Genomic DNA, 20,426 nt, shown 5'->3' on the forward strand with positions numbered 1-20,426 from the left:
AGTAAACAACAACATAAGTAGTGATTTATATTTATAATTGATCTAGTTCCACTTGTACTTGGGGAACTTTGCTCATGCAGGAAAACTATACAAAAATGTCAAATATCAAGCACTAGAAGGCAAGTGGACCTGGCAGGAGGATCTGGGCCCACTGGGTGGGGTCGCCTGACCCCACCTGGTGTTGCTCGGTGCCCCATGGTCCCCTACCACATCACTGATCCACCCCTAAGTGCACGGAACACACTCCCAAGCCTTCTCCACCATTGATTCCAAGTCAGTTCAAGATGAAGGGCTGAAAAGGGGCTTCACATGGATTATTGATTCACCATGCTTATGTCGGTGCTCAAATGGACAAAGTGGCATCATATCCACACTCTACAACATCCCAAGGGCCACCCCACCAAAGGAGGAGGGCCTACTCCATAGTGGGCCATCGGCCGATGTCAAGGGGCATCGTTCGACACCCCACTTTCACTCCACCGCCTCTCCTTCGGACACATGCAAGAAAACACACTTTGGAGCAACATGGTGCGTCAGTTTAAGGCGGTTTCAAGGTCGGTTTGATCCAAGGGTGTAGAGGTGCTCTTCCATGGATCGCTGACGTGGTGATGGAGTAGCACGTACACCACCTCAATCTATAAATAGGACCCTCATGCCTCACTTGTAACATACACCAACACAAGAGATGTAGCTCTCCCTCTACTCTCTCAAGATGTAGCTCAACTACTAGTAGTGTTAGTCTTGGTGGGAGCTCTAGAGCACTCTTCAAGAGTCTTGTATAGCTTTGTTTCTCTCTTGTAAATACTTTATTTATTTCATTATGTTACTTTCTATGCAAGTACTATTTCTAGTCGATCTTTTACTTTATGTACTAGTCTTGTTCTCTAGTTATACTTTGGTTATGCTTATACTCCTGTGATAAGTAGGCTCTCAATAGCATGGGTTGTTCATCACTAGTTGATGCTCTAGTCTTAATGTGAGGCTAGAGTAGTATCAAATAGTGTAAGCGTGGTGCTTATACTATCGGGTACCTTGCAACTTGGCTAGGTCTCCGGATAGATTGGGGCAGTTGGCAGGTGGTGACAGCCCTGTCCATCCTTTGTATTCCCCCATGATAGGTCTAGTTGTTAAATCATAGGGTAGAGGTGTTTTGTGCCCAATCAACCCTCTGAGTGAGTTTGGGGTGGGTACGTCCGAAGTGTTATTGCATCCCACCTTGCATTATCTAGGATTATCTATATAGCCACAGTCACTAGCTAGAGTTGTGCTTGAATAGAAGTAGCTTAGGATTCTTGTGTTCCTTTTTCGTATTGTCCTCCTACTTAGTTATGTTTCTTCTTTACTTCTTCAAGATTGGATCTTAGTGTGACACCCCACTCTATTGTATATCACTTACCCCCACTTTAGTCTAGTCGGTATACTAGTTAGTAGATACATGATGGTTAACTATCACCATCTTTAACCATTGCTTCCCTGTGGATAAATAGGATACCCTAGAATACTCCTAGGTGAAATGCTATAACGATATTCTGTGCGCTTGTAGAATTATCTACTTGAGCATAAGAAATATCAACACCGGCGAGATTGTAGTTTTCATCGACTTCTTCCGTCATGGATTCAATATCCCGATGCATTGGTTCGTCCGTGATCTCCTGCGCTACTACGATGCACATGTGCATCATGTTACTTCAAAAGGGATCATGCTTTGGGCATCATTTATTTCTTTCTGCGAAGGGTATGCGGGGATTCAGCCACATTGGGGGCTCTTCTGCTGCTATTTTGAGGTTCTCCCCCAATCAGGCGGAAGATCGCTGGCAGCCTCTAGATTATGGTGGCCAAGTCTCCCTTTTTCCACATCAATCTTCCTTCCAACGTAGTCAACTGTAACACCCTAAAATTTGCAAGATTTTAAAATAGAAGAAAATGATTTAATTATGCATTTTGTGAGCATTTAAATTTAGAAAAATGATAACTTTGTTAAAAATAAAATCAAATATAAGGTTTACATACATGTATGTGCATACATGCTGCTGCATATTTTATTTGTGATGCTTTGGTTTGATCAAAATTGGAAAAATGATTTAAATTTGGATTTAAATTGGATTTGAAATTGTGTTGAGAAAATTAGAAAAGGAATTTTATTTTCTCTCTTCTCTCTCTCTTGGATCCGGCCCAGCTCAGCCAGGTTCTCCCCACATGGCCCAGTCGCCCGCGCGGCCCAGTTTCCTCCCGCTTCCCCACTGCAACCCAAGTCTCCGCAGGCGGCCCATTCCCTCCGCAGTAGGCCGGCCCAATAGCATCACCCACGCTGCGTTGTTCTCTTCCCGCGCGAATCACTGACCAACTGGCCCCACGCGTCAGTGACGCACTGTTCTTCTTCCTCGCGCGTGACCGAGCCGGATTCTCCGCCGCAGCCAACTCCGACTCCGCCGGTGCCATGCCTCACTTTGCCGTGCCACCCAACACTCCTCGGCCTTAAATAGTAGCTGACCCGCCGCCTCTCTATTCCGTCTTAGAACTAGTAGCAGCCCTCGCCGAATCACCGAGCCACTAATCTTGTTTTAGCCCTAAAATCTTTGTTTTAACTTTGATTTGATCAGTTCAAGTTGCGTTAGGTTCATAATGCGTAATCTACATGTTCATACTACTGTTATGTATGTTTTCAACTTTAAATTTGAGGTTAAATTTAATTTATTATTTTAATAAAGGAAATCTTGTTTAATTCATAATGCGTGATCTTATTTTAATAAATTTGAGGTTCATAATGCGTGATCTTCGCGTCTGTGTGTTCGTAGCAAGATGTAGATTTGTTTTACAAACTTTTCATCTTCATTTTATACTGATTGGTGTACTATTCTAATCTATAGCCTTTATTTGCTATGCATGATTGCTTCTGGATGCTTGTATGTTGCTATGATTATTGAGTATAGACGGTGAGCAATTTGTGGGTAATCAAGAGTACTACTTTGATGAGCAGGACCAGTAGGAACACTTTGTTCAAGGCAAGTATAGCATGGCATCAACCTTGTTTCCTATCAACTTTAATACATTTAATTCATATTGCATGTGTCACCTTGATAGGGATTCCCTAGAATTGAACTTATACCTTGTCTCCTATGGGATATGCATTGGGTAGCTTTGCTAGTGCTCAACTAAACCATGATCTTGTAAGTTGACTAATGGTATATGCAATAAACATTAAAACATAACTTTTTAGCAACTTGGAAACAGGGGGCTGGAGTGTTTAGCTACTTTCTAAATGCTTGAGATTCCTCTCCCTAAGGATTTATCTGTAAGCGAACATCCAGGACTTATAGTACAGCTGTGAGGGCTATATGGCTCTGGCTTTAGCTCAGTATGAGGACCTGTTCTAGCTTGTTAGAGGTTACCTTTATGGCATAAGAATGGCTTACCGAATTGGGTATAGGACAACCTGTACTCTTATGTGTATAGCCATGATGGAATTGTGCCATTCGAGAGGGGGGTTTCTATATCTATTTGAGGAGTGAATCTAATGGCCCTAACTTGTTAGATGAACCTTTGAAAGGCTTCATAGTGAACCCTGCCTGCTCACCTTGGAAGTGTTTTGATTATTATAAACCCGGGCATATGGTTATCACGACTCACAGTGAAAGTGTACAACCTCTGCAGAGTGTAAAACTAGTACATCAGTCGTGCTCACGGTCACGAGCGGCCTTGGACCCTTATGGAATAGATGATCACTAATAATTATCCATTTATGTTATTCATTATTCATGTTTACAGTGACCATGTGTTTTAATTGGGATTATGACAACTTGTTGCTACTCTTATGCTAAAATTGTGACAACTAAAAGCTAAATGCTGTTAAACCTGTGTCAAGCCTTTGAGCCTCATAAACCCCATGTTACACTTGTTGAGTACGAGATGTACTTACGCTTGTTTATTTTCATTATTTGGATAAAAATCCCGGATGGGTAACAGATGGCTATGGTAATGATGACTTTCCTGAGGATTACTAGACTTGTGGTCAACCAGTTGATGTCCCTGTGCTATGGAGCTTCCGTGAGAGAGTTATCTTTATACTTCTGCTATATTTATGTGAAGACTATGTCTTAGTATTCGTGATGTAATAAACATTTGTGATGATACTATCTATAATTTGTCGGCTTATGTGTGTGACTGATCTCTGGGCGCACATAAGATTATGATTCCCTTTTTGTCCTTAAAATCGGGTGTTGATGACATGTGGTAATACCAATGACGGGTGGCCCTTACCTAGGAGGCTTGTCTGGTGGCCTTCTTCTAGATGTGGATTCATCCTTTGCAGCAGCGTGATAGCCCCATGTATAAATTTGCCAATGCATCCATTCCCTCTGGCAAGGACCTTGAGATGATGATCCTCGAGGATGCTATTATCGTCATGAATCAGGTTCTGGGCCCAAAATCCATCATCAAGGGTAAAGATCGGTTGATCGAACCCTGTTACGTAGGGAAGGGTCCTGCAAAAAGCATGTTAAGCTGCTGAACTTAACATGTCAAGGCCTAGTCTATTCGTCTTGCTTGCTGATCTTTATATCATGCTCTTCTTTGGCTAGGTCCGTGTCGACTATTGGTCCAAGGCTCCCTACAACAAGGTGAAGGTGGCTAATGCCAGAGGTGCCTGTGCGGCGGCCGGTGGAGGCACGGGTGAGGCAGACCTGTGGAGTATGAAGGACTCAAAAGAAGATTAGAAATAGTTTCCACTATGATGTGTATAGATGTAATTGTTAATGTAATGATGTTTAACGTTATGTAATAAAGCATTGTTTCTGATATTTTTCATATTTGTCGCTACATCTGTCATATTGATGTCCTAGGCACACAAATAGATATTGTTTGGTTTTCTTTGGAAAACCGGTGCAACAGAATGATATCAAAGCTATGTTGATCAACGGACGATCAGCCTAGTTATCAGAGAAGATTGGGAATAGTTGCTATGGTGATCGCTACTACACGGAGATTATGGATCTCATCCATTATAATCACAATGATATTGAATGGACCATGATGTCTTAGAGGGGGGGGGGGGGGGCGAATTACGCAACTTAAAACTCTATTTCTAAACTCTGGCCTCTAATTTCCAACCTTAGCAAAACCTATGCAAAAAGAGTAAACTATCTGAATGTGCAACTATGTTTTTGCTTGGTGTGTTGCTATCTCTACAACAAAAGAGTTATGCAACCTAGGTTCCAAATTATCAGCTTGCCTATCAACTAAGCTAGGAAAGATAAAGCACACAACCAAGGTAACAATGTAAATGTGAAAGCTTAAGTGAGGTAGAGATACAAACTCCCATCGATGACTATAGTATTTTTACCTAGGTATCTAGAAGCGCAAGGTTCTCCCTAGTCCTTGTTGGATCCGCTTGCAAGGAAGCCCTCACAAAGGGCCAAGCTCCTGGTACGGTAACTCTGTGGATAGCCTCGGGCCTTCCCCACGCGCAAGTGGGTCTTCGGTGTGCCTTCCGGGAAGCCTCTCCGAGATGCTCTCTGCCATCTCCACTATCAAGCTTCCGACCAAAATGTTGTGGGCCTTGTTTCCTCAGATACATGTTGGTGGCCACACGACAAATGCGGTTGATATGGTCTCGCAAAACTACAAGCCCCGCCGAGTACAAACACGGTTTGTGCAAGCACCTTCTTCTTCTAAGGTATATGCAAACCTCGCTAACAACTAAGCCTAAGCCTAGAGCAAGCGCATAAGCAAGGTCTAACTAACCTAAGCACTTCGCAAAGCACATACTCTAATCACCAACTAATTCTTTAAGCACTTATGTCGGAAAGAGCATTAGAATGGAGTAGCACCTCCCTTGGTATGATTCTCAGCTCCTACACACTCCAAATGGCTGGTTTGGGGTTATATTTATAGCCCCCATGGATGAGCTAGCTGTTGGAAGCTTGGCACCCTTTCCTGTGTACCGTTGGACCGAGTGGAGGAGCTACATGACCATTCAAACGTCAGGGTCCGACACTTTTTGGAACTAGCCGTTGAAGTTACTGTTGCTGACCGTTGCTGCCTGTTCTATCGCTGACAGCTAGGCCCATCATCGGACAGTCCAATGCTGCCCCCTCGACTAGGTCCAACCCCCAAAGCCCCTCTCAGGAGCCCTCTGGAACCTGTCGGACTACGCCTCTATTGGTCTGACACTTCCACTGTTTGTAGTGTCCAACGCTTGTGCTGCTCCTCCTCCTTTGATGAACAGTGCATGCGTATAGTCCAACGCCCCTGTTCTTGTTGGTCTAACGCCCTCCTGACGCTGCTGCTATTTAGGGTTTACACCCGTTGGACTTTCCATGTATTGGTCCAACGTTCTTAAGGTCCGACACTCTACAGAGCCCTTCTTCACTTTGTTTCTTCGCGATCCTTGCCTCTGGCTTGGTTCCATCTTCATGCCTGGGACTTGTGCATGTCTTGTAGGTCTTCTACTCAGCTTCTAATGTCTTGCTTGAGGTGTTGATCTTTTGGATCATACCATTGCCTATGTCCAAGCCACTTTTGCAACCTTTGAACTATAACCAAAGAAACTAGTAAATGAAGTTAGTCCGAATGGTCTTGTTGATCATCAAACACCAAAATCTAAACTAAATGGGTATATGGTCCATTTTCCTTATAGATATCTATATACGAAGGATAGTACAAGTAAGACCATGCATTTTAAAATAGTCCTAGATAATCTCTCATTAGATATTTGGGAGAACTAATGAAATGTGAAAGATGTACACCATAAATTGTACTGACATATATTTCTGGTTGCGATGATCTGAAGGAAACTTAGAAGTTCTTATATTATTAAAACTGATTACACAATACATATATAAGCATTTGTACAGCAACTAAACAACAACAAATTTATTCAACTTTATTAGGATGCGGAATATTATATATGGTAGCTATTTACAGCCAAACAAGTAAAACCATGGATGGTAGAACATGGCAACTCTTTTTCTCTCTCTCCCCCCCCCCCCCCTGAACAGTGCAAGCAACACCACCAGGATGTTGCCTCCAAAGAATAAAGGGTATTAGGTTTATTTTGCCTCCATGTTTCACCTTGATTTCTTTGTTAAGATCGAAAAGATCATCTAGGGTTAGGTCTAGCGGGTCCTCTTTACTGTGAATGCGATATCGAGAGTAGAGAGACAGAGAGGAATAGAAGAAGAACGTGTCAAACCTGACACCACAGAGGGAGATGGTCCAGAAGCCGCCATCTCGTTCGTCGGTGAAGTCTGCGCACGGGCAGCGACGTTCGGGGAAGAGGTCAATGAAGTCGTCGACGTCGGTGGAGCGGGGCGGCGCGACTGGTGGCTTCCTGTCACTGGCTGCACCCCTCTCTGATCGGGATTAGGGTTTAGGTTTCGGTGGGGAGCTCGGCTCAGGCGAATCTCGTACTCAGAGCCGTCGGCCCCCACCTCTATATATTGCGCAGTGTGACAGGGGCCCTCCAACCATAGTGGGCTGGACGCCCCCGATCAGGACACGAATCAAAGGCCCAACTGGGCCGTTGGGCCCAGTTTGGGATTAGAGATCAATCTATCATTCTTATCAAACATCTGCAAAGAAATCATGAATCGTGATCCGGGCTGCAACTGGAATGCGCACTGTCCTATGATCATTGTACCACGTAAGGCTGCCAAATGTGTAATCCCCTTGTAACCTCCACATAGGTGATAACTTGATCCGAAATGTGTGAACCTTGTTTGCAGCATTGAACACAAGAACCGACGGCTCAACTTCGATCTTGACTCCAGCAGGGCTCTCAACCGCAACGACGTGGTAAACTGCATCGACCTCACCAACATTTGTGATAGTTCTCGGCACGGTAACTGGATGCCTCAGATTTGGAACCAAAACGGATGGCAGGTTCAAGAGATACCCTGGCACCGATGTTGCATTACAGCTAACGGATGTGTCGATACTGCAGCGAAAGAATTGGTCGTAATCGATTGGATCGATGTCATAAATCAGGCCAGGATCTGCTGCTCTGTTAGGGTTGATGTGGCCACCTCCATAGTCAAATGGGTCAGCAATCTTCCTAGGCAACCCTTCAGGCTTCAGCCAGTATGGGCATGCCGTGTTCGTCAGTCACAGATGCTTCACAATGCAAAAAGAAACAGAGGTAAGGCAATTGTAGTGTTGCTGCCTATAGTAAACTATTCATGCGTTCGTAATCTGTGTAAATTAATGGTAGATTAATTGTTGTGCTAACATATTGACCAGTGGTGACAATAGCAGATTTGAGCGCAGCAGGAGACCAGTCTGGGTGCAGAGATTTCAGCAGTGCAACTATGCCTGATACGTGTGGAGCAGCCATTGATGTCCCTGTGTCAAACTTATAGGAGTCTCTCATTGCTGCTAAGATGCTAGCACCAGGTGCAGTTATGTCAGGCTGTTGAGGAAGAAACAGTAGTGGAGTTAGATACATATATGCATGGTTTGTCATGGCTTGTAGTAGTGCATACTGCCTTGGTATACCTTGATAACATCAGCGTAGTCGATGGATGGACCTCTGGAGGAGAAGGCTGCGACTTTGGGAGCCAGTAACTCTTTACCTGCAACGCTACGTGCTGGTCTAATCTTTGCCACCGGAGAGCTGCTTGTTAAAATTAAGTTAATGCGATTAATCAGGAATTCATGCGAGAGAGGAAGCAGCTGCGATCCATTTTAAAAAGAAGAAGCTTATAATAGTCAACAAGATGCACAGTGTACCTCGCGGCTCTCATGTATTTTAGAATCCAGCCAGTTCCCAGTGTAATGTCCACAAGAACACAAGCAATTCCTCCACAGTTAGCTGTGACATCTAGAGAATTGGCGGCATATTGAGCGAAAATAAGACCCGAGCCCCCGGCAGCAAGGACGTTTCGCATCGCGTTTTGGAATTGTGTTTGAAAGCATAATGCAGTCTTGCCTTTCAAATCCGTACCATTCAGAGCTTCCGCTGTGCAGCTAATCAAACAAGGCAAAAATTAACTGCTCAGCAGCTTCAAGACGTGTGTGATGTAGATGTAGGGTGTAGCAAAACTTACAGCAGGGTGAAATTAAATAAAGTGAAATTTGTGGGTTGCTGAGCGTACAGGCCTGCAACGGCAAGGCCTCTGAAACTGCTCCCGGTTGAGTTCTTCTCTTGGTAGTAGAGAGATTGTCCCTGCAAAATTGAGTAATCATCACTTAATAATTCTATACAAGTCAAAGTCATGCAAGACTAGTGGGATTAATTGTTCATCAGAGCGTGTAGCTAGTGTATTTGTATTCCGTTGTATAATGTATAGTATACCCACCGCTATCCGCTGCTTGTCTCCCAGCGGGATGACGGTAGGAAACGAGCGATCATCAATCGTACTCGCGGCCACGGTGATGACCCACGGAGCATTATTCGCAACGGACTGAGGCCTCGGACCGTTGTTCCCGCCGGCGAACACGACGGCGATCCCCTTCTGAACCGCATGCAGGGCGGCGAACGAGTCCTGGGAATCGGCGATGGCACCAAGGGACAGCGACAGCACGTCCACCCCGGCCCGTCGTGTATGGCGTCATCGATTGCCGTGAGCACCATCGCCTCGCTGCCGCGGCCATTGCCGTCCTCTGTGGGTCAGAGAGATTTGTACACGGCAATGCGGGCGTGCGGCGCGCCGCCGCGAGGCCGTGGAAGCTGGCTGCGTCCACGGCGGAGCCCGCCGCGGTAGACGCCGTGTGCGTGCCGTGGCCGTTCGCGTCCCGGGCCGAGAGGTACTCGCTCCTGTGGAGGGGGAGGGCCTCCGTGTCGAGTCCAGCATCGTAGAAGCGAGCCCCGATGATCTTGCGGCTGCAGTGGGTGGTGTTCCATCCCTCTCCGACCTGGCACACGCCTCTCCACCTCGATGGCACCGGCTGGTAACCTTCGTCGTTGAAGCTTCTCGACTCCGGCCAGATACCTGATCGAAGCAAGTTAGAGATCGATGGGCATCAGGCTGGATTTGCGCCAAGAAGGGGCTAGTGAAGAAATGCGTGTAAGAGTGTGTACGGACCAGTGTCGACGATCCCGATGATAACGTCCTCTCCGTATCTGCCTTTGTGGAGCAGGTTGCTGGGCATTTGGTAGCTCAGACCAAGGAAGTCCCAGCTGTGGGTGGTTGCCGTCGTGTATGTTCTGCTAGGTTCCACACTGATGACTTCTGGAATCTCTGTAGATAGATAGATAGAGTTAACAACGCCACAAGGGGAGGCAGCGGGCGGGGCGTGGTTAGCTATTACAGTTTGCCTTTCGCATAGGCTGCAGCTAGCTGTGGATCGAGTAAAGCGATCGCAAAACTCCTCACCTGCGAGCTGTTTAGCTTCGTCTTCAGTGAGCATCGCCGCGAAGCCTGAGAAGCCATGCTTGTAGTTGTGGAGCATGGAGGCCACAGAATCTTCCATGCTAAAAGTTCATATATATGATTTCACACACGCATAAATATATATATATATATATATATATATATATATATATATATATATATATATATATATATATATATATATATATATATCACCTTCAGTGGGCAGAATAAATATAAACCCAGCAGAGGAAGGAAATGAACTGGCTGAAATTAAAGAGGCTATTATATATACGAGCACGTGCCTTCCAAGAACATTGCTGAGTAGATCATGGTGCGAAGCGACTACATCGTCGGGATGCGCATGTTTCACATCTCCTAGGTACACGATATAGAGCTGCAAACATTTACAGGTTACAAATCATAGTTTCCTAATAATAACATTGTTCTTGATTAGCAAGCTAGATATCAAATCTACCGGTGTGTGTGTGTCTCTCTCTCTCTCTATATATAGCTAGTGACACTGATAAAATTGTCAGCAGGTATATATGCATGCTTACCGTGCGAGAGCCTGTGCTCCCAAGAGGCCAATAACAGAACGCAAAAGGTAAATACGAGGGCCGAAGCTACAGGGACACGTGATGAACTAGAGAATGCTGCCATGTTTGCTATGTTGTCTCAGATCGATGTGCCGTTACACTACTAAAAATCGTTTTGTAGGAACGGCTGATGAGGGACCAGACTAGTCGCCCCTATCATACCGTCTTTACAAATCATGTATTTGCAGGGGCGGTTCCCAGACCGCCCCTACAAATTGATTTGTAGAGACGGCTGGTAACACTAGCCACCCCTACAAATAGATTTGTAGAGGCGGCCGTAGTACCAGCTGCCCCTATAATACCTTTTTGTAGAACCGCCCCTACATTATATTTTTCCGCAAAAAAAATTCAAATTATATATATATGACTACAAGCACAAGAGCACAAGGTGTTGGTACTAGCTATCAGCATTGTGTTGACAGTCGCCATTGAGTTGACAGTGGTAAGATCAGTCGGAGTTAGAAGATTGGTGTCACACCCAATTTTAAGGATAAAATTGAATGCACAAAACTCGTGTGTGCCCAGGGATCAATCACACACACAAGCTGACAAATTACATAAAGTATCATCACGGTGTCTCTTACATCAAATTCATAATATAACATAGTCTTACATCACACAGCGAAATATAAAAAGATAACTCTCTCGTGGGGCTTCATCACAGGGAAGGTCAACTGGTTGACCACAAGCCTAAAAATCCTCAGGGAATTCCTCATACCCGTTGTCATCTGTTACCCATCCGGGATTTTTATCCAAATAAAGAAAATAAACAAGCGTAAGTACATCCCGTATTTAACAAGTTAACATGGGGTTATGAAGCTCAAAAAGGTTGACTCTGGTTTACTGCAGTTAGCATTTTTAGTAGGTCAAGCTTTTATTCTCAGGTATTATCAAATTATGCTTAAGCTCCCATTTAATCCCATATGAACAGATATCAGGGTCAAGTGTATCATATATCATCATAGAACAACTTAAATGATCAACAACAAGTAACCAGTTATTCTGTGAGTTTTCCGGGCCGCTCGTGACCGTGAGCACGGCTGTTATAACAGTTTGTTACCCTCTGCAGAGGTGGTGCACATTCACCACGAGTCGTGATTCCCATATGCTCGGGTTAATTACTCCCATGTCACTGCCAAGGTGAGCGGGCAGGGTACACTATGAAGCCATTTCATAAGTTTCTCTAACAAGTTAGGGCCGCTAGGTTTCCTTGACAGGCAGATGTAGGAACCCCCCTTTCCTATGGCACATATCCATCGCGGCTATACACATAGGAATAGAGGCAGCCCTATACCCAACGTGGCAAGCCCCATTTGCGCCAAAAAGGTAACCTCTAACTAGCTAGAAAAGGTCCTATTACTGAGCTAAAGTCAGAGCCATATAACTCTCCCAGTTGCACTGTCAGTCCCAGCTTTTGCCGACAGATAAGTCCTTATGGAGGGCCGGGAGCAACATGATCAAAAGTCATTTGCACCTTCGCCCTATGTAACAGTTGTTATAAAACATGTTATACTTTTGGTTCCATAGAACCATTCATCATCATGTAGATCATGTTCAGTTAGAGCACTAGCAATCTACCCATATGCAATTTCCTCATAGGAGTCAAGGGAACAAGTCATGAATTGTCTAGAATGTCCTTAGGGTTATCAAAATTAGACACATGCACATGAGTAATTGATTAAAGTGAAATAGGACATCAAGGTAGGCCCATGCTATACTTGCCTTGGTTCACAAACTCTTGCTGGTCCTGCTGGTCGTCGAAGAATTCTTGGTCTCCAACGTTCTCCTCACCGTCTGAACGCGACCAACGCGGCAACATACAACATTCCAAAAGCATTCATGCAAAGTAAACATTCCTATCATTAGAATAGTACACCAACAGTATAGAAAACAAGATAAAATGTTTGTGAAAGTAATCTATGTCTCGCTACGATCACGTCAATGCGAAGTTCACGAAAAACGGAGCTAAAATACGAAAGTTATGATTAAAACGGGATTTCCTATAGCAATATATTTAATTAAATCTAACCATGAAATTAAAAAGTTCCAAACTTGACTAACAGTGGTTCTAACATGTAGATTATGAAATTACGAAGCTAACGCGATTTGAACGGATCAATTCGGAGCTAAAACGTCGATTTTATAACCAAAACAGTTGAAATGGCATTTCTGTAAATACTGAAAACGTATTTTAGACTAAAGCAGTGAACTTTACGCTTTCAAAACGAGAATGCGTACTCGGGGAAATGCGCTTTGGACTATGGGTTAGGACTTAGAAAAGCTCAGGGTCTCTTTAGCAAATTTACCCGCGAAGGGGTATCGGCCATCCAGGGCCGTTGATCAGACGATGGAGGGCTTGGATTAGATGTGGGGGGGGGGGGGGGAGAGAAGGAGACGCCGGTGGGGAACAGTGTAGCCACGGCGGCTCTCCATGGCCGGCGGCGTGAAGCACTCCGACGAGCATGGTACAGGGGCTAGGGGCCACGGTTCGAAGAACCGAGGGCACCGGGGGTTAGCGGGGGAGCAGGGAATCTCGGCCAGGCCAAAGAGGTGGCTGGAGGGGAAGGCCATGGCGGCGGTTGCCATGGACGGCGGCCGGAGATCCTCGACACATGCGGTTAGAGCTCTAGGGGCCGTGAAACAATGAATTGAATGCATGGGGAGGTAGAGGGAAGCATGGCGAGGCTCACAGTGGGAGAAATCGGGGTCGGAGTCGGCTCGGGGAAGACGGCGACGTGGACGGCGGACGGCGGTCCTCGGAACTTCTTCGCGCGCCGGTTGCGGGCTCCGAGGCGTGAGTGAGAGTGAAAAATGGAGCGGGGAGCGGCAGCAGGGGGGGCGGCTCGGGCGTGGGCTCCGTTTTGTAGAGGCCAGGGCACGGGGGGAGGGCGCTCCCACGATGCACGTGGAGCGGGGCGTCAGTTGCTGCAGTGGCTTGACCGGGCTACGGTTGCAGGAGGAAGGTGGGGGAGCTGACAGGCGGGGCCAGGCGGTCAGCGACTGAGCGCGGGGAAGGGCGCGGCGGTTGCTGCAGTGCTGGCCGGTTGCGGTGCTGGGCCGCGCAGGCCATTGCGGAGCGCAAGGCTGGGCAATGGGCCGGCGGGAGTGGGAGCTGGGCTATGCGGCTGCTCGGGCCGAAAACGGAGGAGGGGGAGAAAAGAAAGAATTTTCCTTTTTCTTTTTCCAAACAATTTTTTCCAAAAGCTTTTTAAATTCAAATTTCAATTCTTTTTGAAATTTTTGATCACTACCAAACATTCACAAAATAATATGCAGCAGCATGTATGCATCACTTGTAGCTAATCTTATATTTGATTTTAGTTTTATAAAAATTATTACTTTCCTATGTTTGATTGCTCACATAAATTGCTTAAATAAATCAATTTGACTATTTTTTTTAGAAAATGCAAAATTAGGGTGTTACAATTCTACCCCCCTTAAAATGAATCTCGTCCTCGAGATTTGGGTGATTGCTTACTCAAATAGTTGTGGGTAAGATTTTCTCAGATCCTCTTCTCTTTCCCAAGTAGCTTCATCCTCTGTATATCGATTTCACTGCACCTTGCACATCTTTATAGTTCGGCTTCTTGTAACTCTTTTGGCGGTTTCCAAGATCTTTATCGGATACTCTTCATAAGTAAGATCTTCCTTGACAACGAGTTCTTCTAAAGGAATCTGCTCTTCTGGTACCCTCAAACACTTTTTCAATTGGGAAACATGGAACACGTCATGCACACCTGACAAACTCTCAGGCAGTTCCAACTGATAAGCTACTTCTCCACGTCTCTCTTGGATCTTAAAAGGTCCAATATACCTTGGTGCTAACTTTCCCTTCATATTGAATCTTTTCACACTTCTCATTGGCGACACCTTCAAATACACATAATCACCAACTTTGAAAGTCAGCTCTCTTCTACGAGTATCAGCGTAACTCTTCTGTCGGGACTGAGCCACTCTCAAATTGTCTCTAATCATTCTCACTTGTTCTTCCATGTCTCTAAGGACATTGGGTCCAAACACTTGAGTCTCTCCAGTCTGATTCCAGAACAAAGGCGTTCTACACTTACGTCCATACAGCGCCTCGAAAGGTGCCATCTTGAGACTCTTCTGATAACTGTTGTTATACGAGAACTCTACGTATGATAGACTCTTATCCCAACTATCACCATACTGAAGTGCACAAGCTCTCAACATATCTTCCAAAATCTGGTTTTTCCTTTCAGTTTGTCCATCAGTTTGCGGGTGGTAAGCAGAACTGGAATTCAACTTTGTCCCCAAAGATCTATGTACTTTATGCTAGAATTGCGATGTAAACTGAGTGCCTCTATCCGACACAATTTTCTTGAGAACACCATGTAAGCACACTATTCTTTCCATGTACAATTCTGCTAGTCTTGCACCTGTATAGGTAGCCTTGACTGGTAAAAAGTGGGCAACCTTGGTGAGTCAATCCACTATTACCCATATTGAATCATAACCTCTTTGAGTACGGGGCAATCCTATGATAAAATCCATACCAACTTCTTCCCATTTTCATTCAGGAATCTTCATTGGTTGTAGTAACCCTACAGGTCTTTGATGCTCAGGTTTCACTCTTTGACATGTGTCACACAAAGCCACATACTCTGCCACATCTCTCTTCAAACCATACCACCAATACTTCTCCTTGAGATCCAAATACATCTTGGTACTTCCGGGATGTATAGAATAAGCAGACTCATGGGCCACTTGCAGAATTGCATCACGGATAGCCTTCACTTCAGGTACACATATCCTTTTTCCGAACCAAAGAGTGCCATGCTCATCCATTCTGAATCCTGGTGCCTTTCCAAGCACTACATTCTCTGCTATCTCCTTAAGTTTTTCATCCTCCAATTGACCTTTGCGTATCTCTTGCTCCAAAGTAGGCTCTATCACCAATTCCATTGCATTAGTGACAAAACTCAAGTTGAGATGCTCCATTTCAGCACACAACTCTACTGACATATTTGTCGTCCCAAGTCCATTAGCATAGCTCTTCCTGCTAAGTGCATCAGCTACGACATTTGTTTTTCCCAGGTGATAATGCACTTCCAAGTCATAGTCTTTGATCAATTCCAACCAGCGATGTTGCCTCAGATTCAGATCTGATTGGGTAAAGATATACTTCAAACTCTTATGATCAGTATAGATATCACTCTTATGTCCAATTAGATAATGTCTCCAGATCTTCAAAGCATGCACCACAGCTGCCAATTCCAAGTCATGAGTAGGGTAATTCAACTCATGCTTCCTTAGTTGTCTAGATGCATACGCCACCACTCTTCCTTCTTGCATAAGCACACATCCAAGGCCCAAACGGGATGCATCACAATATATAGAGAAGTTCTTGCTTAAATCGGACAGAATTAATACTGGAGTTGTAGTCAATCTCTTCTTTAGCTCATCAAAGTTTGCCTGGCATTTATCCGACCATACATACTTAGCATTCTTTTCCAATAGAGCTGTCATAGGCTTGGCTAGCTTGGAAAAACCTTCAATGAACCTTCTGTAGTATCCAGCCAATCCCAAAAAGCTACGAATCTCACTTACAGTGGTTGGTGGTTTCCAATTCAACACATCTTGCACTTTGCCTGTGTAACACCTCTGTGTTATGGTTGTACTAAAACACTTGCATCACATGAGCATGAGCATCATCATCTCATTCATAAGCATCATATCATTATGAATATTATCATTTCATGTGTGTTTCTATTTGAACTGCTTGGTTTATGCTAGCAAGTGTGTGTGCTCATGTGTGGGCTATGCAAATGTGTGCCAAATGTCCTCTTAAACAACTTAGCTACACTTAGAATGTCTTTAGCAACAATGTTCATGTTGACCATCTTACCTAATTACACTTCTAAGTAATAGTTTGACTTGTGTTGACCCTAGAGCTCTTATCTTTGACTGTTTAAAAAGTACAACTTAGAGTGTTTGCATGTCTGAGCAACCTAAAGCAAAGTTGTAGCAAATTTTATATGGAACAAACTTTGTTTAGAGGTCAAGTCATGAAAGTGTGTGGAACAGTCTCAAACATGGCCCACAAGTCAGAATTGGGGCTGATTCTACACTTAGAAATTTTCTAAGTCCAAAAGCTGAATTTCAGTTTCTTGTACCATTGTTTGGAGCCTTGTATCTCCCTAACCTAACCGAATCAGCTCGTGTGCCAATTAGAAAAGTTGTAGTTCTCACCTCAATCTCCAACTTTGTCAACTTAACCTAGAGCTAGATCGGCACCGTTTAAGAACTAATGATCGTCAAAAACTCGCTGTCAGGCTCCATCGATGTTTCTCTGAATCGCGTCTACAGTGCTTCGGCCGGTCAGTCATGGCCGACCGAGCTCAGGCCGCGCGCGCCAAGTGGCGGCCGTACGCTAGCGTTGGCCCTGCGGGTCAGGCCATCGCGGACACGACGACGCCACGCGCCCCTCAGCTCGCCTATTTGCTTCGCCATGCGCGTCTGGCCTCGTCAGTTCACGCCGAACCGAGCCGCAGCCGCTCACCATTGCCGGCCGGGCCTCCGCCGTCACCTCGCTCTTGCGCCACTGCAAAAACGCTGCTGCCAGCCAGCTCCAAGCTCCGCCGCGACCTCCTCTTGCTCGTCGTCGCCTCCACGCAGCCAGTCAACCTCTGGTGAGGCCGCTTTTGGCATTCCCGCGCTGTCGCAACCTCGTCGGAGGTGAGCCCGCCATGGCCAACCACCACCGGAGCTCCCTCCTTCCTTTCTCTCCCATCCCTCGTTGTCTTTGCAAACTCCTGATGCTCACTCCTGGCTTAGGTCAGTCCGCCATGGCCGTAGTTGGCCGGCATACTTTGCGCAGCGCCGCCGCAAGCACCATTGCCGACGGCGACCTCCTCCTCGGTAGCTAGGGAGCCCGTTTTCTTCTCCCATCGGCGCGGGGCAGTGTGCTAAGCACGTTGGTGCCACACCCTTCGCCGGAGAAGCCACCGGCGGCAAACTACGCCACCGCCGTTCCTCCTCCCCTGTTTTCTCTCACTGGCGCGCGGGGCCCTTTGTCAGTCGCCGCTGCTGAGGAAGCCACCCGCCTAGGCCGCGCCGTGTGGCTGGGCCGCTTGCGCATGCGTCATGGGCCGCCGTTCCTCGGGCCGGCCCAACAGCTGTGGCTGTGTTGTTTTCTTATTTGTTTTGTTTGTTTTATTTCACAGTTTGGCATATAGATTCAAAAATGTGTATCTCCTAGTTGGTAGATCCAATTGTTATGGCTCCAATTTTGTTGAGTTCCTAGTAATGTCTAGTATTTAATAAAAATATTATATGAGCACATGTTTTAGAAAGTCTGGATAAATTAAATAGGACTTTGAAATGTGTTTTTGGTTACATGCAAACTTGTTTGAATTTTATCTTGAGTTTCTGTGGTCCAAAAATGATGAAATTTTGTGGGTGATCTATTATTGCTCAGTAGAATCACTGGTTAAAATTTCAGAGCTAGTGCATGCATAGTTTTTAAGTTATAGAATTTCTTTTTATCAATAGATGGATCTTGTGTGAATTTTCATAATTTTTCTATAGATCCAGTATAGGTAAAATTTGGTGAGTAAGGTTCTTATGCTAGAATGATGCTAGGAAAAATGTGAAATCTGTTGCTTGACACTTTTCATTAGGGTTTCCTAATTATGCTAAAAATGGACATACCACTTGTTATTTTAGGCACAGCAAGTTCTGCTTGCTCAATGGCTTTGAAAATTTTATGGTAGTCTATGTGAAGCATGAGATAGCCACTGTAATTTTTGTAGATTTTTGTGAGCAGTTTTACTATATATTGCTTTAATCACCTAATTAACTAAATAAATTGGAAAAGGATATTAAATAATTTATTTAGAAGTTAGCGCTATACTTTTTAGTGTTCCTCTGGTATGTGCAATAAGTTGGTAAGCTTGGTTTGGTCAAATTAGGCTTTTGCATCATCGTTAAATAAATAAGTTAGTAACCCTGCCGTCCTGGATAAATTCTAGGTTACTAGAATTCGTTTTGGTTAACGTAAGTATCACGCTGTGATGTTTACAATTGTTTTGTAGAGAATTTCATAAGCTTTCCAGAATGTCCTCATACAAGTCATTAGAAATTGTAGAACTCTGGTTGTGGTTGAATTAAGGGGCTACTTGTATGCCTACGACGCTTTAAATGTTAAATTATGTATACCGTTACTATTTCTAAGTTTATGGTAATGTTCTTAGGTGTTAGGCCTTTAACTGAAGATGAGCAGCTTTACCTTAGGTTATGCAAGTTAGGTAAGTTGATCTTGTTCTTCGAGTTAAGTTTTGATACATGTTTTAAAGTGATTTGAATAGAGCTATTCTTAATCGGTAAACGAGTGTCCAGTGATGTTTCGTTAAACACTTACCGTGATTCATTCATCATGAGCATCATGTCATTCTTTATGCATCCATGATATTTATCTTGTGCATCGGCATGCAATAGGTGTTCCGGAGGGAGTTATGCTTCTGGAATTCGAGCCAGTACTTCCGGAGGAGCAGCAGCAAGCTCAGGAGCAGGAGGTGCAAGCCCCCGAAGAAGGAGTCAGCGAAGAAGTTCTTGAGTGCCCCGATCACCAACCTTCATCTTTTCTGAAAGGCAAGCCCCGGAGCATTCTAAGACTCCTATGTTTTCAAAATGGTTACTTTGAGTATCTTTATTTATTGCTGCATTAAGTGATAGGAAATTGGATGCGAACACTTGTTGCATATATATCTATTCCTTGGCCTAGTATACGTACCCTGAATCCTATTTAGGTCCAGGAGCGAATCAAAGCTTAGCCATGTTTAGACCGGTAAAAGTCAGGTGATTTCCTGTCACCTGCATATTAGAAAAATGTCTGGTCACGGTTGGCTATAATTGCTATCGTGGAGAATAACCATGTGTTAATAATGATTTGTGACCGGGCGGGAGGTCGATAGAGAAGCAACAAGGCAAGGAGGTCTTGGTTGTGGATCTATCCCCGTCTGTGTCGGTTAAGGACCGATTCGCTGTACGTCCTCATGTATTGTTGAATGCATGCCTATCACTTAGTTGGCCGGATAACTCGTTCCGACCACGAAGCCGAGTAGCTCAACTCAGGCCGGAAGACCGAGAAGTGAAAGTGCGCACCCTGGCGGTAGTAAGGATGTGCGGGGAGCTATTGGCGTAAGTCCGAGGTGAGATTGACCACCTGGCAGAGTGGACTCCCTGAGGGTGCGGCGCTGCTCGGAGCCGCGATTCCTGAGATTGTACCAAAGGTGACCTAAGGCTGCCTTCGCGAGGTATGTCTGGGTTTGTGTTAGGAATACCCCTCCAGCTGGATAGGAATCGATTCGAATCGCCGTCTCTCCCGGATAGTGAGAACTTGACTGAGCAGCGGCAACGTAGATGCACTTAATTGAACTTGATGGTTAAATTGATGATGATGATACCACATTATACCGGATATGGTTACTAATGTTTGGAGTTAATCAATTGCTTGCTCTAGTTCAGGTGCTAATCTAGTTGATAGGTTAATATTGTT

General features: G+C 44.9%; 1 pseudogene; it reads right to left on the reverse strand.

Moving 5' to 3' along the window:
- Positions 1 to 7,560: 7,560 nt before the first annotated feature.
- Positions 7,561 to 13,976, reverse strand: LOC136479927 (subtilisin-like protease SBT3.5; annotated as a pseudogene).
- Positions 13,977 to 20,426: the final 6,450 nt, after the last annotated feature.

Source organism: Miscanthus floridulus, chromosome 9 (genome assembly GCF_019320115.1).
Source record: "Miscanthus floridulus cultivar M001 chromosome 9, ASM1932011v1, whole genome shotgun sequence".
Taxonomy (NCBI): domain Eukaryota; kingdom Viridiplantae; phylum Streptophyta; class Magnoliopsida; order Poales; family Poaceae; genus Miscanthus; species Miscanthus floridulus.